The sequence below is a fragment of the Ambystoma mexicanum genome, chromosome 3q (assembly GCF_040938575.1).
Source record: "Ambystoma mexicanum isolate Mex_15411 chromosome 3q, UKY_AmexF1_1, whole genome shotgun sequence".
NCBI classification, from domain to species: domain Eukaryota; kingdom Metazoa; phylum Chordata; class Amphibia; order Caudata; family Ambystomatidae; genus Ambystoma; species Ambystoma mexicanum.
The window spans coordinates 809646216-809669297 of record NC_090926.1 but is presented as its reverse complement, the minus strand read 5'-3'; the positions used below and the strand labels follow the sequence as shown (position 1 = coordinate 809669297).

Sequence of the window (23082 nt, the reverse complement as noted above, 5' to 3'; positions counted from 1 at the left end):
CCTTTGAGTTAGTATAATAAAAACTTGAAAAGTGCCAATTTACTCCAGGTTCCAAAAGCAGATTTAGCCTCAAAAGTATTGTTCACAAAATCAGTGATAATGAGGTGTTTAATGTTCAAGCATGGTTTTTTTTTTTTTTTTACCACAAACCGGTAGATGGTAAATTGGTGTAAGGTATATACAGCAAATTCAGTAGAAAATAATTTGGCTAAACTGCCATTGGGCAAAACAAATTGGCATTTCTTCATAGAACCCAGGCCCACTGCCTACCCCACTCCCAGATTTATTTATTTATGGAACATGTGTATGGTGCCTAGTTGAAGGAGGTTCATGGGAAGAAAGTAGAACAAAAATTGCTATATTGGCCTTGTGACAATCCTACTGTGCAAGACAAGGTTGTAAGTGCAGGAGGGGGTGTGGGGTAGAGGTAGAATTGCAGTAGTGGGATGCCCAAAGGGTGGGGGGAGGTCAAGTCCTCGGCGGGGGAGGGAGGATGAGTGCGTTGGGCAGGGTGGACCAGGTTAGGGCTAGTCCGTGGAGAGGAGCTGAGGGCAAGTGCTGTCAAGGGATGCTGGGTGGACTAGTAGGGTGGTGGTCTGGTCCCTGTATGACTCTGAAGGAACTAGGCCCCAGTCGCAGAGGGAGAGTTAGCAGGGGAGGGGGCAAGGGAAGGAAGAAGAAACCAGGAAAGCCTTAAGAAGTTTCCGGAATTTAGGAAGATCCAGCTTAAGTCTGAGGGGAGCAAAGAGGCTGTTCCAGAGAGAGGAACTAGCAAAGGAAAGGAATCTACCTCCCACTCTCTGCTTGGCAAAAGCCAGAGGACCAAAGGACTCTGGCAGGGAGGTAGTTAGGCAGGGAAATCTGGATGTAGAGAGGACCCAGGCCTCAGACAGCCTTGTGGATAATCTAAAGGGTCTTGAATTTGGTCCTTGTAGTCACCGGGAGCCGGTGGAGAGATTTTAGGGCTGGAGAGATGTGGTCCCTGGGCTTGAGGCCAAGGATAAGTCTCGGAGTCCTATTCTGGATTAGTTGAAGGGGTCGAATTGAAGAAAGAGGCAGATTGAGGCAGAGGCTATTGCATTAATCCAGCCTCGAGAGAACCAGGGCTCTGGAGACATTGAACTTATGCGGGAAGGCGAGGAAAGGTAGAATGCCCCACAGGAGGTGGAGCTGAAAGTTCAACTTCTTGGAAATGTCTGTGATGTGTGGAGAGAAAGAGAGAGAGGAGTCAAAGATGATCCCAGGGTTTTTGCCTCACAAGTGGGTGAGGGGAGAGGATCCAAGGAGGCTGGCCAGAGAGTGGGGGGGGGAATAAGGATCAGTAATCCCAATGAGAAGCATCTCTGTCTTACTGGCATTAAGGCAGAAATCATTGGCATAGCACCATGCTTGAATGGCAGTCAGGTATGAGAGAAGAGGGGGAGAAGGTAGAGGATGGCAGCTTGAAGGAGAGCGTTGTGTGTTGTCTACATAACACTGAAAATGAGGGGAGAAGGTGGAGAGTAAATGGGCCAAAGGGGCCAGGTAGATGCTGGAGAGCTATGGCAATAGAATAGAGCCTTGAGGGACGCCACAGGTAGAGAATGGGGTGGAGGAGAGAAAAGGACCCATTTGCACTTGGGAGGGTCTGTTTGAAAGGAAGGAAGTCAGCCAAGCCAGTGCCCTGTCTGTGATGCCTAGGGTTTAATGTAGATGGTTTGAGGATGGAGTGGTTGACTGTGTTAATGGTAGAAAAAAGATCGAGGAGGATCAGAACAGATGGAGTGCTAGCGTCCAGGTTAGAGAGCAAGTCTTCATGGATGTTCACGAGATCACTCTCTGTGCCTCTGGATGCCCTAAAACTGGACTGTTGGTTATGGAGGTAACTAGCCGTTTCAGTGTGGAGGGTCAGTTGGGGGATGACCAGCTTCTCCATGAGTTTGCCCAAAAAGGGGTGATAGAGATAGAGAGAGGGCAGTAGTTAGCCAGGCAAGAAGAGTCAGCAGACTGCTTTTTCGAAGACGATGCACAAGAGAGTGCTTAAGAGGTTGAGGGAAGGAGCCAGTGGAGAGGTCAGCCAAGGCTGGGGCGAGTGAAGTAATGCTGTCCTTGATGGTTCTGGAGGAGCTGGGGAGCACCTGTTTAGAGGAGACTTTCATAGAGCGGAAAACTCTAGAGATCTCATCTGGTGCAATGGGAGAAGAGGAGGAGAGAATGCGAGGCACATGGAGGGCCAAGGGAAGCAAGAGAAGGGGGGGAGCAGATGACAGGGCAGGATGTCCAGAATTTATGAAAGAGAAGTGGCCGACCAGTGCAGTGCAGAGGGCCTTGGAGGGAGGAGGAGAGGAGGAGAATGCAGTAGGATTGGCAAGTCCTTGCAGATTTTAAAATGTTCAGCCGTGTTATTGGTGGCTCCAGAGAGAAGGGCTTGGACATGAGCCCTCTTCTTGGAGCAGATGGTGAGCCGATATTGTCTTTAGAGTAGGTGGCAGGCCAGTTTGTCAGAGGATGAGCTAGATGCCTGCCACTTCCTCACTGCAGCTATACACTTGCATTTCAGAGCTGCCAAGTCAGAGTCAAGCCAAGAGTTGCATTTGGAAGACGGCATCATACGGATAGATCCTCATGACGAGGGCAAGGATGTCCAGGGTGTTGCAGATAAGGAGATGGAGGTTAGCTATAACAGAGTCAGAAGGAGAGTCAAGTGAAGGGGGCGGAGGAGGGATGAAGGAAGAGACCAATGCAGCGACTGACGCATGCTTCATCGGTCGAATTACGGAGAAGGAGACTGGCAGTGCAGGTGGAGGCATCATCAGGGATAGGGGAGGTCAAGGTTGGAAGAGAGGAGAGCGTGGTCAGACCAGGAGAAGAGGGTTAGTAAGAGGTTTAGAGAGTGGGATGTCTGTTGAGATGAGAGCATCCAAGGTGTGTCCGGCAGAGTGAGTTGGGCCAGAGGGAAGGATAATGAAGTAAAGAGTGTTGCTGAAGTCACGAAAGAGTACAATAGCCACATCGGGAGAGTCGCGATGGATGTTAAAGTACCCAAGGAATATACGTTTGGGGGAGGAGGCCAGAAGAGAGAACAGGTTCAGTCTGCCCATTCCGAGAGGAAGAGGGAGGTTGGTTCGGGGGGCCTGTAAATAGTAGCAAGAGAAAGAGAGAAGGTAGGCAGAACAGATAGCATGCAGACTAGGCTTTCAGAGGATGAGTAGCTTTGAGTGTGGATGATGGAGGCAGGAACCCACTCAGGAAAGATCAGAGCCACTCTGTTACCAGGCCGAGAGGGCCTGGGATTGGACAGGATCTTGTAGATCTCAGGGAGAAGGGTGTCAAAGGCAGTGACAAAGCTGGCGGTGAAACGCGTCTCGGTGAGAACAAGGACATCCAGGTCTTCAAGGACGCAACAAATGCCTGAGGAGTGTTTGATAGCAGAGCCAGAATTGAGGGTAGCTAAGTGAAGCTGGTTGCCCCCTTTAAAAGATTTGCGAGGGGTGTCACGGGTGGGGTGCCACCACTGGGGTGGGGAAGGAGGGATGAGAGATGGAGGGGTGGCAGGAAAGGGGGGGCAGTTTAAGCGCGATGGAAGACTCCTTTCAAAAAGGAGGAGGTTATACTCCTACGTCCCGTCTCCTTTCCTCCATACTTGTGGGGACATCTCTCCGTCCTGTGGGACGGGACCGGAGCACTTTGTAAAAAGCATCCAAATTTTTCCCAAAATTTGTCCTTCCTCTCTTTCCTGCGCGGGGCACGGCACGCGGCCGTAAACCCCGCCCACTTTGGCTCCGCCCCGCGCATCGCCCCCCCCAGTCCTTTTCTCCGCTCGATCGGGGCTGGACATCCTCGGAAGACTTTCTTCCCTGTTTTCCTCTCTGGCTCTCGCTAGCGTTCGTCTTCTAGTCTGTCTATGTTTTTTAAATTAGACTTTCCAGACTGTTCTTTGTGTCATCGTCGCTTCGCGAGGGCGGATCCCCATCCTCTTTGTTTAGAGTGTTTGGGTCCGGAGCACCGTTGGAACTCCTGTTTTTACTGTGACTCCCTTTCGGTCCGGGCTCTTCAACGTCGGTTGGAACGGTGGGAGGAGGTGTTCCGACGCACTCCCCCATCTCATTTTCAGGCGTTCATCGACGAGAAGAAAAAATGCCCGGTAAGTTCTTTACTTTTCAGAGCACCCCGGCCGGGGATACCTTTCCGGGTTCCTCTCGAGCCGGGAGGGGCGTTGATCGCTCTGTCACCGGGGTTCGCCCTGAGGTGCCTATCGGGCCTAATTATTCTACCGGAATTTTCTCCGAGGGTCTCCGTAAGGGGCCTGTGTACACCGGAGTAACTTCCGAGGCCCCTCCTGTGGGGGCTGTGTGTAGACCCAGTTCTGCTGAGTCACAGGGTACGGGAGCTTGCTCTGAGGCCTCTCTTTCGGCTTCCCTCAAAAACAAGACCGGGGTGTGCTCCGAGGCCTTGGCTGGGCTTGTGTTTACCGAACGGATGTTCGAGGCCCGTGCCGATAAGGCTATTACCGGGCCTAGGCCCGAGGTCCCTCGTACAGAGGCTAAGGCTACCAACAGTTCTGAGGGGCCGGGCAGGGCCCTGTCGGTGAAAGCGGTTTCTCACCGTTCCCGCTCTTGTGGTGATACCAGATCTGTTGAGGGGGCAAAGAAGCAAGGTTCTTCTTTTACCGGCAGTGCCGAGGTCCTTCCTTCGAAGGCTCAGTTGGCAGTTGGTATGTCGCAGAAACATTCCAGGCCTCACAGTAGTTAAGGCTAAAATTAAGACCCCTGATCCATCGACGGGGACCCCTGCCTCACTTCCTCACGTGCCGCAGTTCCCCTCAGATGAAGACAAAATGGCGGCCGTTCCCGCCACAGCGGCCATTTTAGGTACTACCCCTACAACTACGCCATCGGCCCCTGGTGTAGGGTTCGGTCCTTTGAGTGAACCGAAGGTCACTTGTGCGTATCCTTACCGGCCCGTTTATGATTGGAACGACCGGATGCCTCTTCCGCACAATGTTTCGTTGCCTGCAGGGGCGGCCTCTTTGATTTATGTGGATACGTCGGCGGAGGGCCTGGCGTGGCACCCTTCTCCGTGACGTCCATGGATTTGTCCACCTCATGAGACGCCTCCTCAGGTTCCGAAGCAATCTCCTGAGGACGCTTTTTTTGGTAAATTTCAAGCGCTTATGCGCACCGACCCCATGAGGGAGTATTTCAAAGGGCTTTTTAAGGAAATTTGTCCACCACCGCCCCCGGCTCCACCCGTTCCTCTGGTGGTTCCGCCGGCGCCTCCTTTGCCCGTGGTGCCTGCCCCTACTCTTCCGCCTTTGCCACCGTTATCCCCAGTGGACAAGGCAGTGCCTGACACGGTTCAGCAGGATCCTGACCTGTCAGATGACCCTCAAGGCGAGCAGGACAACAAGGACCTTCCCCGCTCTGTTAGAGCTTTTCATGACCGGGTACTGGACATGATGAATTTCTTAGATATTCCAGTTCCCGAGGCACCTGCTCCACAGGAGGGCATGCTTTCTGGGGCGTTCGCCCTGTCTCCTTTGGAGCGTACCAGCCTTTTCCTGCAGAAGGATGTTTTGGCCGAGGTCCGAAGAGTCTGGGAGAAGCCACACTCAGGACTTTTTGTCAATAAAAAGATTGACGTGAGGTACAGGCTACACTCTTCGGAGGAAGTGGCCTTGTTGTCTTGTCCACCTCCCTCCTCCACAGTGGTGGCTGCGGCCACGTTGCAGTCCAGACCTGCAGCATCCTCTTCCGCGACGGCTACTCAGGTCTTGGGAAAGGAGGACAAGCTCCTGGACTCCCTAGGGAGGAAGATCTTTGCCAATTCGGCCTTGCAGCTCAGGCAGACCAATGCCGAATTGATTTTGGCGGGAGCTAACATGCGGATGTGGAAAGGTCTGTCGGAGTTTGAGGGGCACATTCCGGTCGAGAAGTTGGAAGACTTCAGAGGTGGCCTTTCCGATACCAGGGTCATGTCCCAGGATCTCCTGGAGGCTGCGGCTCATCACGTAGACACCTCCGCTCGGGGCATGATGCTCGGGGTTGATACCTCGAGGCAAGCGTGGTTGCATGCCACTAAGTTTTCGAAGGAAGTGCAAGACAAAGTATTGGACCTTCCATTCGATGGTAAGGAGCTTTTTCATTAGTATACTGATGTAAAGCCCACCAAAACCAAGGATAGCACTCATACGGCTAAATCATTGTCTGTTCTGGTTAAACCTCCCTTCAAGGCTCAAAGGCCGTTGTCGCAAGGGCGACCGCGCATTGCGTCGCAGGAGGCGTGGCAGACCATCACAGAAGACAGATGGGTCTTGTCAGTCGCTCGGGCGGGCTTCCGCTTACCTTTACCCCATACCCCACCCCTCAACCCTCCTTTTCAGCCGTTGGGCTCGCCCTCCCTCAACGCCGAGGTTCAGAAACTCCTGGACCTCAGGGCTGTGGAACCCGTTCCCTTTGGGGAGCGAGGGGAGGGCTTCTACTCCCGGCTGTTTACGGGGCCCAAACCCAACCGGGCTGGCCTGCGCACCATCCTAGACCTTTCCCAGTTCAACCTCTTTCTACCCCCAAGAGAAATTCAAGATGATCACGCCCAGCCAGATACGCTCCTCTTTGCAGATGGGCGACTGGCTCAGCGTAGTGGATCTTCAGGACGCGTACATGCATATCCTGATTTGGGCTCCACACAGGAGGTACCTCAGTTTCTCTTTGGGAGAGGAGCACTTGCAGTTTTGGGTGCTTCCTTTTGGCCTCAGCTCGGTGCCGCGTGTCTTCACGAAGATGATGTTGGTGATTGTGGCCTATCTTCGTCTTCAGGGTATTCATGTGTATCCTTATTTGGACGATTGGCTTTTACGCAGCCCTTGCCTGCTGGCGGCAGCGGGCAAACCCCAGTCTCTCCTTCAGCTCCTGTTCCATCTTGGGCTGTCGGTTAACTGGCGGAAATCCTCCATGACAGTCTCTCAGGACCTGATTTTTCTGGGTTTCCGTTGGAACACGATCGACTGCAGAGTATACCTGACCCGGGACAGAATGGCGGATCTGTTGGCCACGTTTCAGATGTTTGCGCAGTCAGAGAGTATGTCGGCCTGGTGGTTCCAGAGGCTTCTGGGCCTCATGGCCTAGTGTGTGGTGGCTCTTCCTCTTGCTCGTCTCAAAATGAGACGGACTCAGATGGCCCTTCGGAATTCATGGCATCAGGCAGTGGACTCAGGCTCCATGCGGATAATGATTCCGGATTCCATGAGAGTGGACCTGGACTGTTGGTCATCTCTCAGCAATCTGTCTGGGGGCGCGGGGTTTCAGGACCCCGCCCCTATGGTGACGATCACGACGGACTCCTCCCTCCTCGGGTGGGGTGCGACGTTAGATCTCTTTCAGGTCTCGGACCTCTGGTCGCCTCAGGACCAGCTTCTACACATAAATCATTTTGAGCTTCTGGCGATTTTTCTGGCGCTCAAGGCGTTCAGACCTTTCATTGTCAACAAGGTGGTCCGCATAAGAACGGACAATGTGGTGTCAATGTACTACATAAACAAGCAGGCGGAACGAAGTCTCCCCCTCTCGTGGATCTGGTCATTCAGATTTGGGAGTGGGCCGTGCTTCATGGGGTCTGGCTGCTTGCAGTGCACATCCCGGGCCGGCTGAATGTCACCGCGGATGCCCTCAGCCGGCGGACAGTGGGCAGCTACGAGTGGGATTTGAAGGCGTAGATCCTATCTTGGATTTTCTCACGTTGGTGCACACCGGAGGTGGACCTCTTCTCCACAGCGTTGAACAAGAAGCTTCCTCAGTACACTTCCAGAGGGGGGCTGGGAGCCTCGTCTCTGGGGGACGTACTCGAGATCCCATGGCACAACATGAGCGCTTACGCCTTCCCGCCTCTTCCTCTGGTTCATCCAGCAATTTGGAAGTTGAAGAGTTTTGTCAACTGTTCTCTTCTACTGATAGCTCTGTGGTGGCCGGCCAGGTTTTGGTTCTCAGAACTTCAACACTTGTCGGTGTGTCCCCCGATCAGGTTACCAGTGACTCCCGATCTTCTTCACCAAAGGGAACAGCAGATGTGGCACCCCTCCCCACAATCGCTCAGCTTGGCGGCATGGTGCCTGAATTCAGGTCTTTAGAGCATCTGAATTTGTCTGCGGATAACATGCGTATTATCCAGGCAGCCAGAAAACCCTCAACCAGATCTCAGTACAAGAGTAAATGGCTCAGGTACTGTCATTGGTGTCTAGAGAAGAAATTGGATCCAAGGGGGGGCCACGGTTGACACGGTGTTGTCCTTCGTGTCCTCCCTAGCAGAGTCAGGGGTTCATGTTCTGTCATGCAGGACTTACCTTTCAGCGGTCTCCGCTTATCTTTCTACGGATCAGTGTTCGTTTTCTCTGACTAACCCAGTGGTAAAGAGGCATTTCGCTGGTTTAACACGCCTTTAACCAGGTCTTAATCCGCACCCGCCATGGGACCTGAATGTTGTCCTGACGGCGCTGTGCCATAAACCCTTTGAGCCAATGGCTACTGTGGACCTCAAGTACTTGTCTTGGAAAGTGTCCTTTTTGGCCGCCGTCACATCGGCAAGGAGAGTGAGTGAGCTCCAGGCATTGTCGGTGGAGCATCCTTTCTTGGTCTTTCACAAGGACAAGGTAGTCCTTCGAACTAATCCGGCCTTTCTGCCGAAGGTAGTGACCGAATTCCATTTGAATCAATCGATCTCCCTACCGGTCTTTTTTCCGAACCCCGTCTCTGAGGCGGAGAGGGTTCTACACTGTCTTGATGTCCGAAGAGCTCTTAAGTTCTACCTGGATAGGTCTTCCGAGCTTAGAAGTTCTTCTCAACTTTTTGTGACTTTCGGCAGCCCTCAAGGCAAGCAGGCGTCTAAGGCAACTATTTGTAGGTGGATTGCCACCTGCATCACGGAGTCTTTCACTATCCAAAAGCTGAAACCTCCTAAAGGTATTCTGGTGCGGGGTAGGTAGCTGCGGTTGCTTTTCAGAAGTATGTTCCCTGGGAGTCCATCTCTAGGGCAGCTACTTGGGCCTCTCCATCTGCTTTCTGTAAGCATTACTGCCTCGATATGAGTTCTAGAGCTGATGCTCAGTTTGGTCAGGCTGTGCTGAAGAACCTTTTTCAGTAAGGGGTATTTCCATCCACCCGTAGTTCCTGTAAGGAGTGCTTGGGAATCTCCCACAAGTATGGAGGAAAGGGGACGGGACGTAGGAGTATTACCAGGTTACTCACCGTAGTGACCACCTTACTCCTAGTCCATAGTCCCCTTTCCTCCATACGCCCGCCCTCCCCTCTAATAAGGTTCCTCTGTTATTGGTAATGGGTCTCTGACCTGGCAAAGAAAAGGACTGGGGGGGGGGCGATGCGCGGGGCGGAGCCAAGGTGGGCGGGGTTACGGCCGCGTGCCGGGCCCCGCGCAGGAAAGAGAGGAAGGACACATTTTTGGAAAAATTTGGATGCTTTTTACAAAGTGCTCCGGTCCCGTCCCACAGGACGGAGAGATGTCCCCACAAGTATGGAGGAAAGGGGACTATGGACTATGAGTAAGGTGGTCACTACGGTGAGTAACCTGGTAAGACTAAGAGCCCTGGGCCTTGATAGTGCCATTGTGATAGACATTAAAGGTGCACTTGTAGGATGCAAAGTGAGCCAAGAGCACTTCCCATTTGATGCTGACAATAATGGGTGAGGAAGAAAAAGGGGCGAGGACAGAAACCATATGGGAAGTCCATAGGTCAGAAGAAGGAACAGCAAAGATAATGTCAACGATGGTCTGTCTGGAGGAAGCATTAATGTAGGTGTCTGCATCTCAAGAGTACCTTTTTAAATGTCTACCTTCCAGACTTCGTGAGAGAAGGGGGATAAGTGATGTAGAAGCAATTGAAACAGAAATGAAAGTAAATACAAATGAAAAACTGCTATAATTGAATAATTAGCAGCTGAATGATTTACAATGTGTTAAGAACAGTTATCAAAATGTTTAGGCCACTTTGATAAGGCCGTTATGATTAAATATGTTGTAGAAGAACACCTCTTGTGAGCAGTCATATGATATTTTTGAATTGATGAACATGATGGAGAACCTGGAGGCATTGTGGGAAAACTTACTTGCAAAGCAGGAAGACCTGGAAAACCTCTCTAGATGGAATAGCCTGAGAATTGGGGGAATTCCTATAGACATTACAGACCAAAACTTTAAACCGTACCTCCAGGACCACTTCCATGGTCCACGGTCCTCCTCTGTAAATGAGTGCCTTAACTGCGTACCAATAAGAATAAGGCCTAGCACAGGATGTCCTTGCACAACTCCATTTCTTCCAGAGCAAGCAGCTCATCTTGAGGTTGGCAAGATCAAGAGGCCCAATAAGCTTTTGCTCTTTGCGCATTGCAATCTTTCAAGATCTCGTAGTGATAACACTAGTCAAGCGCCGAGTCCTACGAGAGGTCACTGCCTGTCTGCAAGTCAAAGAGATCTGGTACCGATTATGCCCCCTCAAAACCCTTTGCTTCACACACGAGGGACGGGGTTTGGTCATATCCAGTCTCCAAGGCACTGAGGCTCTCCTCCGCCCTGAACCTGGCGACACAAGCAGCAGTTCATCGTCAAAGGCCCCTCTACCGAAAAGACTCTCAGGGGCACCTAAGGGCTAGACATTATCATGTGAAAGAACGAAGATGAAAGGATTAATATCGAGCCATGGACTGTTATCTCTCACATCAAACCACAGAGACTTGAGCAGGGAGCTGGGGGATACGAGAAGACTGAACACCTTGCAACTTACTTGCCAGGAGCCGCCTGCATCGTCCATCTGGAACCAAGATGAATAAGAAGGTTCATAGGTTCTGCTTTTACACTTTTATTTTACTTTGTTAGTTTGCCAGTTAGTTCATGCTGGGTTTTTTTTTTAGATAATCATGCATCAGTTAGGGTTAATCATTTCTTCAGAGTTGAGCATGAAAGGAGAAAAAAAATGGACACAAACCAGCATGTGCCTTTCACAAATGAGTAAACCAACAATCAAGGCGCAACTACTGAAGCGCTTGGATGGGTACGAACTTGACTGAAATCCGGTTCCATATGTTAAAATCGCGTCAATAATAGCAGTGAACACAAAATATTGCGGCAAAAATGCTGCAATCCATGTAAAGGACCCCCCTGCACCTCCCGGACACATTATACCATGTAAGGTGAGCAGGGGACACCCCCGCATGCCCACTCCCATTAACAGGTCAAACCACAGCATTTTTGCTGCAATTTCTTTTTTTTTTTTTACAGGCAATATTTTTGCCGTGATTTTATCACTGCATACCCTGAAATCCCACTCAACTCATTCACCGTTTGGAGGTTGAGATCCCACCCCTCCCTAAACGAAAAGGAACTCTTGCACACCTAGCCCATTTAGGGTCACATATTGTAGAGACCGACCTGCTAAAGACAGACTAGCAGCGGTTGCGTGCCAAACTTTTCCCAGTGCAGTTCTTTGCCACAAGTGAGGGAAGTAGGGCAAGGGTGCCACCCTCCTGGTTAGAGACCTATCCTTTGAGAAGTAGTCTATTCTCAGAGATCCAGGAAGGAGATACTTTCTGGTGAAACGTGTACTGTTTGGTCACATTTTTACCCTGATTACCATCTATGCCCCGAACGAGAGATGGCATACATTATTTCGCGAGTTAGTACCCAGTACCACTTAATTTATGGAAGGCCACCTGAGGATCTGTGGGGGATTTCAATTCTCCACTAAATCCTGTACAAGATAAAACAAGCCCTGCTGAACCTTATGAGTGACCTAAAATAGATAGATATTTGGAGGCTCCAACACGGAGAGGAAAGGGATTACTCTTCCTTCTCACATGTTTACAAAGGGTACTTCCGAATCGACATACTCTCAATCTTCGCAGTTTTGGGCCCTACAACAGCAGACACTAGGATAGATATTGGGGCCCACTCATACTACTCCCTGGCAGAAGCTAATTTGCAAGTTGAGTCCCTCACCCCCCCCGCTAACCTATCTCAAGAATAAAAGAGGCCCCTCTAAAGGACCTGTTTATACGTCAGGAGATAACAGCCCTGATTAATTCATACTTCAAAACTAACACATTAGGAATGCCAAATAACGCCATCTGAGGCGCCTTTAAGGTGGTGGTTAGCAGTGTGTTAATCCCCGAAGCATCCGCCTACATTAGAGTGAAAGAAGAAATTAGGAAGGGATTAGAAGCAGAGGTCTGGTGCAAGCCCAAACTTGCCCTCAAAACTAGGACTTCTCTAGAGACCCAAAGAGTACCCCACATTGCCCGCAGTAAACTGGAAGCTCACCTTGCCGATTGCCTGACACGGGCATCAATCTACACTAACCAACAACATTAAACCCACAGGAATGAGGCAAATAGGTTTCTGGAATATAAAGTAATGAAAACCCTAAACAGAAATTATATAGCCGTATTAGTGGACAAGGAGGGGAACCTAAAAATTGATGAGGAGGCGAAAATCATGATAGCCCATCAATTCTTCTCCCAAATGATGTCTGCCAACTTGTGCATGCAAGCTGATCAACAGGGCTGTTTGCGCGGGATCACCCTACCCCAGTTGATGGATGGCCAGCATGATCTCCTAGAAGCACACATAACCGAGGCGGAGGTGGGGTTGATCATCCACAATCCCTCCCACCTGCCCCCACCAAGCCCCTGGCCCAGATGGGTATTCTCCGGTGTTTTACAAATTATTCCTACCCCACAAAATACAGCACCACACTAGACTGTTCAACTCCTTCTTGGACCCTTGGATAGTCCCCACTTCTATGGCGAATCTTCCAGCTATTCTCAGGCCAGGAAAAGCACCAACCGATGGCGCCTCTTATAGGCCCATATCGCTTCTGCATACAGATGCAAACACATTCGGGAAAATCGTAACAAATCAGCAATCCTTGATCCTGCCAAACACTAATACTTTTTGAACAGTTGGGGTTTGTTATGGGACGCCACACACACACAACACAATCCTCTGAACCACAGTAAACCTAATTGGATGGGCCTCCCGTAAACAAATACCTCTCAAACTAATGGATCTTGATGCTAATAGGACATTTGATAAAGTTGATTGTCAGTTCTATGTGGACAATCGAGAAGAAAAGCCAAACTGCGCTGGAATGAACATAGATCATGTGTTCGCAACAAAAACGCTAATTCCACAGTGGCAAGGCACTGGACAGACAAGAGACATAACTTAGCGCAGATTTGATTTTTTATACTTGAAGTAATCTACAGAAATGAACCACATGAAAACATACAGAAGAAAATGGACAGAAGAGAATGCTTCTGGATTGAACGTTTAGGGACTCTTGCCCCTAAAGGACTAAATGAAGAAATCGATTGGGCATGTTTCCTTTAATGTTTTTTTATATTGTGTGATCACTTCACTTACTACCACACTTCACTTACTACCATGATGCTAACTCCATCCATTTGAAACACTGATACGTAGTTGATTCTTCACATACACACACATTAACACCATAGACACTACAGTAAACACACCATTGACGTTAACATTTGGCTTTACTAACTCTGATCAGTTAGGTGACACAAACTAGGTTCTAATTATATCATATATTGTGCTCAGGTGCACAATATTACATTCCACCTATTGGGTCACTATTATAACAGATGGGAAGACCCACAGCTTTCTGTAACAATCCCATCATCATTGCCTCTTTTACCTATTCTTTTCAGATAGGTATTACACAACATCAAAAGTTATGTCACATTCTCCAGCATTGGATCTTTCATGGATTCATATGCTTAGAATATTACCCGTCGTCAGGCTGGGAACCCTCGGTACATTTATAAAGACGTTTCCCATAGGAAAAATGTTGATACTTCTGTGTCCTATCTACATCATTTTGGGCCGCTTACGCATGCCCCAATAGGACGTAGCGGTATAAATTCCCCGCCCCCGCGACTCCCTTCAGATTTCAACCGTCTTCCAAAGTAGTGGGATCACCTTGTGTCATCTGCTATTTTACAAGGTTGTTTTTCGTCTTTTTCCCAATGTCTGGGAGGGCTCTATTTCGTCCGTGTGCTACATGCGGATTAAAAAAGGTGTACGAAGGAGATGGACATATGGACGGTCTATATTGTCTCCACCCTCCCCATTCGGCTGACAATTGTGAAATTTGTAAAGGCTTCTCGCAGAAGACCCTGAAAGACCGAAATAGACGGCTGGTGGCGTGGCTGAATGACGGAGCGGGTGCGTACCCCCCTCGGAGGTAGGCTCCACACATAGCTTGGCCACGAGGGCTAAATCTCTGGTGGCCCCCTGCCGTTCCGTATCGATGGAACCCCTGGAGACGAAGGTGCGTTCGACGGAGAAAAGTTCCTCGGAAAAACATTCTACGAGGGAATAGTCATCGAAAAAAAAAAAAAAAAAAAAAGCTTTGTCTTCTTCCTCCTCATCAAAAAAGTTGAGAAAAGACCTGTCAAGAACCTCCTCCGGTGATCATCATAGGGCATCCTCGAGTTGAGGTTCGTCGAAACACAAGTCAAGTTCAAAAAAGGCGGGAGCGCCTCAGGATTCTGCACATCCACCGTTTTTGTCGGCGGGAGTTCGATCGTCCACGCCCTCACTACCGTTGAGGCAGATCGTCCCTTCAGTAGTTCCGCCGAGTCATGCGACGGTGACGACGACTGTTGAGAAGTTAGCCTCGTCGACGGAGGCGCCGCAGGAAGGCTGGTGACCAGAGGTGTATGATCCAGTTTTACCAGAGACCCTGTTGCAGCAGGAGGCGGCTTTTTCAAAATCATCCGTGGAATAGGACCGTGAATCAGTGGTTGGGCCTACGGAACTTGGATTGCAAGGGGTCAGCTCGCTGACGCTTTCGAGTGGGAGAAGTATCCCAGTTACAGCTCCGTTACTCAATCCTCAGGCTGTTTTATCCCTGGAGGTATTGTCTACACTACAGACTTTACTGAGTAAACTGGATGCGAAGTTGCCTCAGGTTAGTGCTCCGGCAGGACTGCATACTACACCAGCCGACGACGTGCTAGGCCCTTCCCACCGGCCCACTCCTATGGCATCAACAGCCGTTCCGGTTCGTAAAGACCCTCCATGCTTGCAGAGAACTACCAGAGTCCGAGTTGGAACGAGAAGAGTCTTTATCGGATATATAGTTATCACCTTCTAGGGACCCGACATGGGAGTCGGAGGCGGAGATGCAAGCTCCAAGAAGTCCGGCTCAACCGTCACCTCCAGATGACATTGGTTCCTGCCACGCATTGATGGGTAAGGCATTTACCGAGTTAAGCCTGGCCCAGGAGGAAGAAAAGAAAGACTGTTTCTTGTTTGATCATATGGGAAAGAGGAGAAAATCAGTATTTTCGGTTCCCATTTTAGATCATGTATGGCAAGAGGGGTTATGAACAATGCGCCATCCATTCTCGGAGCCTGCGGTTAAAGGCAGGCTGGAAAAGAAATTTAAAGCTCCTGAGTCTACTCCAAAATGTTTGTCTTCTCAACCTTCTCCAGAATCAGGGGTATCGGCAGCTGCTGCAACAAAGGCAAGGTCACAACATAAATGTACAACTCCTCCGGAGAGCGAGGCCAGGAGACAAGATGCCTTTGGCAAGAAGGTGGTGTCGATAGGAGCAACAACGGTGAAGGCAGCCAGTTCTCTAGCTATTATGGCGAGATATGACAGAGAGATGTGGCATCGCTTAGCACCCATACTGGAACATCTACCGGACAAACATAGAAAATCTGCTATGTTGCTTGTGCGTGAGGGGGAAGAGGCGTCAAATCACTCAATAAACATCGCCGTAGACCTGGCGGAAACAGGCTTTAAGCAAATTAACAATGGAGTGGTTTTAAGGAGACAAGCCTGGCTCAAATGCACCAACTTTCGACCAGAAGTACACTATAAAGTGCTTGATATGCCCTTTGAAGGAGAACAGCTATTGGGAGAGAAGGTGGGCGAGGCCTTGAAAGGCATGAAAGAAGACTCGGACACAGCACGCTCTCTTGGAGCCCTTCAGAGTGGCAGAAGTTTTCGTTCGTTTCGCCCCTTTAGAGGAGCGTCGGGAAATTCCCGATTCTCGTCATCCAGGGATCGGACCTTCAGTAGACCGTCGTACTCCTCTCAAGGCTACAGGCGGGCTTCCCAAACCGCTAGAAGAGGTCGAGACTATCAAGCCTCAAGAAGAGGGGGAGGTTATCCATCGTCGACGAAGGACAAACAAAGACCCAGCAATGGCGTGTTTCAGAACGTCATGGGAGGCAGGGTGTCTCACCGTGTCGACGAGTGGGAGAAGATAACACCAGACCGGTGGGTATTGGACACAGTGAAGCTAGGCCATTCCTTACAGTTCAAAATCAAGCTGTCGCACATTCCACCAGTATTTTTGGCTCAGCCCCATCTGCAAATATTAAAACAAGAAGTAGTGCTTATGCTACAAAAAGGGTCTATAGAATTGGTCCCGGTATCCGAGAGAGGTCAAGGAGTTTACTCCCGATACTTCATTGTGAAAAAACCCAACAGCAAGTGGCGTCCCTTTCTCGATCTTCGAGACCTCAACAAAACACTGAAAAATCTGAAGTTCAAGATGCTCATACTTCAGGAAGTGACCCGGGGTATTCAACAGGGGGATTTTCTGGCGTCGTTGGATCTCCAGGACGTGTACTTTCATATACCAGTGCATCGACGACACAGAAAGTTCCTGAGGTTTGTAGTCGGACGAACGCACTATCAGTTCAAAGGGCTCCCATTCGGATTAAAGTCATCTCCCAGGACGTTCACAAAGTGCTTAGCTCCGGTAGCAGCTTGGTTAAGAAAACAGTGTCATCATGTTTACCCTTATCTGGACGATTGGTTGGTAAGGGGATCGTCCCCTATAAGAACACAAACAAGTCTAAAGGCCACCATGCAACTTCTGCGACAGTTAGGATTTGCGATCAACTTCGAAAAGTCCTCCTTAACTCCCTCAAGGAACTTGGTGTTTTTGTGTGCGGAGTTCGAGACTCAGTTAGGGTTGGTGAAACCATCTGTGGAGAGGATTCACAAGCTCAGGCTACAGGCAAAAGAGTGGAAAGTCAACACCAGAGTGTCGGTGAGGAGATATGTCACTACTGGGGGCCATGCCATTGTGTATCCCCTTGGTAAACAACTGTCGTCTCTTCATGAGGCCAATTCAAGAATTCCTGGCAGACCGATGGTCCCAGAGTCAGGGACTTTGGTCGGACAAACTATCAGCAACAAGCTTCTACGAGCACTTCGATGGTGGCAACTCTTCAAAAATCTATCGAGGGGGATGCCCCTGCAGGAGCCAGAATTTCACATAACGATAGTGACGGATGCGTCTCTGACTGGATGGGGAGCGCATCTGGGTTCTCCAAGTTCAAGGCCTGTGGTCGTCAGAAGAGACAGCCCTTCATATCAACGTGCTGGAGTTGAGGGCGGTACGTTGGGCCCTGAAAGCTTTTCTACCACACATAAAAGGATCGGTAGTGAGAATATTGACAGTACTCGCTCCAGAATTCTCTCAATCGAAGCTCAAGAAATATGGCATTGGGCTCTAAAACAAAATCTAAGTATAGTGGCCTACCATCTGCCGGGAGTGAAAAATGTACAGGCGAACTCTCTCAGCAGAGAAATGGATCAGCTGCACGAATGGGAATTGAACGACCAGCAGCTGGAAAAGGTTTTCAAAAAATGGGGACAACTTTCCCTAGATCTCTTTGCGACGAGGGAGAACAAGAAATGTGCACAGTACGCGAGCAGATGGCCGCAACTCGATTCGCTGAGGGAAGCTTTCTCCTTCCCGTGGACAGACAAGTTTGTGTACGCTTTTCCCCCGTTTCTACTCATACGACAGACTTTGCAATGGATTCACAGATACCCGTGTCGGGTGATCTTAGTGGCTCCTTATTGGGCGAGATAGGCGTGATGTTTCTCCGACCTGCTCCAGTTATCGATAGCGCGACCGGTGAGGTTTCAGAAGATTCCGAACCTCCTGTCTCGGGACAAGAGAACAGTGTGGCATCACGATCCGGACAGTCTCAGCCTGACAGCCTGGCTCCTGACTTCTCTGAGTTTGGTACCCTAACTATTTCATCGGATTGCCGTCGAATTTTGCACGCACGGGCTCTGTCCACGAATACTTTGTATGCATGTAAGTGGAGGAGATTCTGCATGTGGTGTAAGGATCAACCAGGTTTGGAGCCTCTGATTATCGTCCCGGAGCAGCTTCTTCCATATTTGCTGCATTTAGAAGAAAGAGGTCTGTCTTTTTCATCGAGAAAGGTTCATCTGGCAGCCATTTCGAGATTCACTCGTTGAAGGCATTCATCACCACTGTTTAGTGATCGGCTGGTTAAACACTTTATGAAAGGCTTATTTTCGTACCTTTCCACCAATTAAAAAGTTTCCTCCAAACTGGAGTCTTAACCTAGTATTGACAGAACTAATGAAAGCTCCTTTGAACCTATGGCTTCTTCGTCTTTAAAATTCTTATCATGGAAGTTGGCTTTTTGGTGGCTATCACTTCGGCATGATGACTTTTGGAAATACAAGCATTAGTCATTGATCCTCCATACTTGAGATTTTTTAAAGATAAGGTGGTGTTGGCGACCAACCCTCACCCTACTGTCTTGCATAAACATTTGTCTATTGTACTACCGACATTCTTCGCGACCCCTTCATGGAAAAAGCTCTCCATACATTGGATGTGAAAAGAGCTCTAAAGTTTTACCTTCATCGTACTCAAGAATTTAGAGATACAAAACAACTGTTTGTGGCTTATGGGCTGTCGGCAAAACGAAAAGCGATCTCAAAACAAGGACTGGCTCGGTGGGTCTCGTCGACGATTACCTTTTGTCACTCGAAATCGGGGAAGCCGCTGGACAGGCGTCCGAGAGCCCATTCCACAAGATCAACTTCATCGTCGACAGCATTGTGGGCCGGGATTCCGCTGGGAGATATCTGTCAGGTGGCATCCTGGTCGGTGCCGCATACATTTACCCGCCGTTATTGCCTCGAACAGCAACATGCAGAAGATATACAGATGGGACGAGCAGTCCTACATCATCTGTTTCAGTGAGGTAAGCCCCATACAGGGGTATGTCCCATAAAAATATATCATAATGTATTTTGCTGTTTTTAAACTAATGTGTAACCGCTGAAGTTGCTCAATGAAAGAAAAAAAAAATGTGTGGGTATGATGGTATTGCTTTGCATTCACACCGCCAAATCAGGAGTACTGCTATACATTCTATTCTAAGCATGTGAATCCATGAAAGATCCAATGCTGGAGAAAGGAATAGTTTCTTACCTGTAACTCCATTTCTCTAGCATTGGTATCTTTCATGGATTCACATGCGCCTGCCTGCCTCCCCTGCATGCAAACAATATGTACCCCATACTACTTTGGGGGGTTAAAATCTGAAGGAAGCCGCGGGGACGGGGCATTTATACCGCTACGTCCTATTGGGGCATGCGTAAGCGGCCCAAAACGACATTGATAGGACACAGAAGTGTCAAACTTTTTCCTATGGGAAACGTCTTTATAAATGTACCGAGGGTTCCCAGCCTGACGACGGGGAATATTCTAAGCATGTGAATCCATGAAAGATGCCAATGCTGGAGAAATGGAGTTACAGGTAAGAAACTATTCCCTTCATCCCTAGTTCATCATTTTGGCATGCATATAATAGAATTCACCTCCATGATATACACGTAATTAAAGCACATGTTGAATACAACTGAACTCGTCTTCGTGATGTACACGTATTAAAATCATCCTTTTTTTTTTTGGAACAATTTTTATTATTTTGATACCACAAACAACCAAATAACAAAACAATAAACAATTTTCACTGTGACTCCTGCCTTATCCCGAATCCCTCCTCTCCCCTCCCGAGCTTACACCCTATCGACAGTGTAACATCTACTCTGAGGGTATATTTTGCACTTCGCCTGTCAAAGAGTCGTTCTCTCCTGCTCCGGTGTGAGCCGGTTCAAACAACGTTGCCACTAGCTGTCTCCAGGCCATCAGTTTCTCTCCCAGGTCATCGCTTCCCCCTGTTGGCTGCCTCCCCCCACACCACCGTCTCAGCTTCCACCCATTTTTGAAGGTTGTGCCACCACACTTCTACCTTTGGCCTTCTGCTGGATTTCCAACTCATGGCAATCCTGAGTTTAGCAAGTATGTAGGCCTGATCCTTGAGCTTGCATACATGTTTCAACTTGTGTGGCCTGGAAAATCCGCCTATCATGCACGCCTATACAGATTCTGTTTCTAGTTTGATATCTTTCTCTAACAGGCAATGCGCCACTTCCCACCAAAACCTTCTGATTTCGGGGCAACCCCAGAACATGTGCATCATTTCCGCATTTACTTCTCCGCATTTAGAACATGTCTGTATTCCTCCATCCTTGAATCGCGCAATCCTCTCTGCGGTCACATACGCCCTATGGGTAATATACAACTGGATTTACTGCAACCTCGCATTTCTAGATACTGTTTTATGATATCTTTGGGCTCTCACCCATAACCCGTCACTCATAAGTTCCCCGGCTTCCTCCGCCCAGTCCTGTCTTAGCTGGAGCACCTCTTTACCAACCCGAGACATGAGCAGCTCATAAATTCGGGAGATCTCATGACCCCCGCCCGACACATCATATATAGTTTCAGTGACCGTGTCGGGCTCACCCTCCAACACTATTTCCGGCCACGTATTTTTGACCAGCTGTATCAAGCTGGTGTATGTGATGTATTGTCCCTGCTGCAGCCCAGTGTTTAACACAAGCTTGTCAAATTCCATCACCTTCCCTTCTTGCCACATATCCCCTACTGTTGCTACCCCTTTTGGTTCCCAGTGCCTGCGGATTGTCTTTCGCAGTTGTTAATCTACTCCCTTTAATGTCACTAGCGGTACCTGTGGGGAGTACGGAGCTGGGTTCTCAATGGCCTGGCATGCTCTCTGCCATATCTTCCCTCCCAGACCCAACATCCTCGTACATTCTTTCTGCTGTGCTTTTGGCAACTAAATCCATTCTTTCAGAAAGAACGTGTCATGGCCACAGGGCAAGGACCACAAGCTACATCACTTAAAGGGTCCAGTTGGACCCAGTCCTGGCGCCTTTGGCGCCAGGCTCATGAGAAAGTGTGCTCTGCACACTTTATTCCTAGTGCACATGTTATTTCATCTCTTGCAGGGCCCCCACGTGCTTCTAGACCGGGTGTGGCCATAGGATTGCATTGGGCTACACGTGCAGCATCTTCTGTGAGTGGCAGGGTGGAGCCATCAAGCAGTGCAAAGGGGTATGGCTGGTACTAGGCTATTTAAGCCTGCCCCGCATGCATGCCAGCGCTTCGCGTTAGTCTGCTCATGCAGCGTAACGCTCACCGCCGCATGGAGCGCTTCTTACCTGATTCCAGCAAACCGTCGCCTGAAGCGCATCTTACCTGATTTCGGCAATACCATCGCCTGAAGCGCATCTTACCTGAGTCCAGCAGTACCATCCCCTGAAGCGCATCTTACCCGATTCAAGCAATACTATCGCCTGCAGCGCTCCTTACCTGTTCCCCAGGTCCAACACTTATGCAGGAGCTCTTCTCTACCAGCATCATCGCGGTTGTCGCCAGGCCATACCTGAAGAAGAAAAGGACAAATAAGGCCAGAAACCACATGAAAACAATTCGCTATGGTTGCGCGCTACTCAACCTTCGCGCTGACCCTAGGGCCCAAACTTACCATCTATTTTGGGACATTGTAAACTCCTCAGGGCTCAGTTTGGGCTCACTTCCAGCACCGCAACTCCGCTGGGCCTTCATCACCTATTGGGGAGAAAGAAAGACATTACTAGGCATACGAACACCAATCATGGGAAAAAAGACATTGCAAATGAATACGGACAATAATCATTGTTGAAGAACACTTCGAAGTGGATCAGTCACAGCTGGTCTGGGCTGCCACGCACACCGACCAGTGAAGAAACTAGGTCTAATAAAAGCGCCCTTGTACTTGAGAAGCAGGACGAGAGCTCATCCTCATAGTTAAACAGGTGAGACTATATGGGCAAACGCATGCTCACCACTTTCTGGGAGGAAAGGTTCGAGAATTCCAACCATATCACAGCATCCTCACGACCTCCCGTATCCTAACAGGGGCAGATCCAACCACCAGAACAGTCCACAACACAGGAGCAGGGGAAGAAGCCTGATCCAGGGAAGCCAGATCCTGGGAAGGCTGCAACCGCTCCCCAACGTCCCCGCAGAGACCAGGTGAGCGTAACTGAACGGGGCGCATTCTGACTTTAATAGTCTAGATTCTGGTGTTGGGTCGTCCGAAAGCCACTTTGCGACATATCGCAGTTGACTGGCCAAGTAATAAGTCTCAAAGTTTGGGAACTTTATGTCCCCCCCCCCTTTCATATGTATTCTGTAGTTTCCACAGTGCTATCCTATTTCTAGTGTTGTGCCATATAAATCCCCTACACAGACTGTGGAGCTTGACAAAGAATCACTTGGGTATCATGTGTGGTATGTTCCTGAAGAAGTGCAACAACCTAGGCAACACCATCATTTTTAGTAGTGCCACTCTCCCCATCATGGTCTGGGGCAGCTTGACCCAAAATTGCATACTGCTTTCGATATTTTTCACCGCCCTCTCTGTGTTGTGTTTATGTTCAACCTCCGGTGTGTGATGAATATCAATCCCCAGGTATCGAAAGGTCTCCGTCGCCCATTGTATTTGGAGTGTCGGTAGCTCCTCACGCAGCACACCTTTATACCTGCCCAGGAGGACCATACATGACTTCTTGGGGTTCACTGTTATTCCGGAAAACGAGGCAAACCCATCTATCCCTTCCAATATGTATGCTAGGTTTTCCTCAGTGTATCTCAGGTATAAAAGCATGTCATCAGCATACATGGAGATCAGATGTATCCCCCCTTTCTTAAGGATCCCCACTTCCCCATACTGTTGCCTCAGATATATCGCTAGAGGTTCTAACGCCAGGATAAACAGCATCAGTGACCACGGGCATCCTTGTCTCGTGCCTCTCCCAAGTTGCCAACGCTTAGAGATGATCGCGCCCATCTTGACTCGTGG

The 23082-nt window shown here is 49.4% G+C and overlaps 1 protein-coding gene across 2 annotated transcripts in view; it reads left to right on the top strand.

Moving 5' to 3' along the window:
* Positions 1-23082, top strand: part of LUC7L3 (LUC7 like 3 pre-mRNA splicing factor) — a 986884-nt gene that overhangs the window by 692540 nt on the left and 271262 nt on the right. The gene's annotated exons all lie outside the window — the stretch shown is intronic.